Source organism: Mauremys reevesii, linkage group 12 (assembly GCF_016161935.1).
Source record: "Mauremys reevesii isolate NIE-2019 linkage group 12, ASM1616193v1, whole genome shotgun sequence".
NCBI classification, from domain to species: Eukaryota; Metazoa; Chordata; order Testudines; family Geoemydidae; genus Mauremys; species Mauremys reevesii.
The window spans coordinates 50445240-50446229 of record NC_052634.1 but is presented as its reverse complement, the minus strand read 5'-3'; positions in this window follow the sequence as shown (position 1 = coordinate 50446229).

The window sequence follows — 990 nt, the reverse complement described above, 5'->3', positions numbered from 1 at the left end:
TGCCATCACTTTGTGTCTATGTATTGGATAGTCTCATAAAATCCAGTCAAACAGCCCCTTTTCCTCTAGTTATTTAATAGCAACATAAAATCCCCAGATCTTGGTGTTTTTCTCTCGTGTTGTCAATTGCTTAGCTTGTTACACGTTTATCCCCTAAACATTTGCTCCACTTCCCTTTAGTTGTCTATTTCTAAGTGAATATCCCCAGAGATTTTTTCCTTGTCTCTCTAATGATAAAATAAAAAGGAAATCTGAGATTTACACCTTTCCTCAGATTCTTAAACATGGATAAAAAATGTTTGCAAATGTTGCCCATTTCTGCTCTATTCATTTATCAAATATTGATGTGAAATACACTCAGATTTTACCTCATACCAACAACTGATATAAAATACCTCCGATTTTACACTATCTTCTCTATAATTGGCAAAAATGGATCCAAAATCGCTCAGATTTCCACCCTTTCTCTTTCATTTCTGAACATTGATCTCAAAGCCAAGGATTTCCCTCTTTCTACGTCATTATCAAATATCAATTAAAAATCCTGTCGGGTTCGGGCTGTTCCCCATGTCTCTAAATCCCAGCAACTTCTCCTTCATTGGAGGGGACCTGTTGCCCTAAGTCATTGTCCATCCTTGAGGTCGCAGGGGGTTAAATTGCCCAGTGATCATCTGTCCCCTCTCCTTTGAGAATCATTTGTTCCTCCTTTATCTCTGTTAAAATGTTTGCTGATGAAAGAGACCAGACACACGTTTAATACCCATCAAAGCCAGAGGCCTCCCCCTGTTTGGGGGATCAGTGGTTCCCAGCTGGTAACGGGAGAGTTGGCTGGACCCTTTTCTCCAGCTGACATGGGATGGAGGAGGTCACTGAGTGCAGCGTGGGTCCAGCAGTATCCCAAACCCCATGACAAATGGTCTCTGGGAGGGGCTGCTTCCCACATTGCTAAGATGTAGCCTCCTTGGGGTGGATCCATGGTGACCATTATTT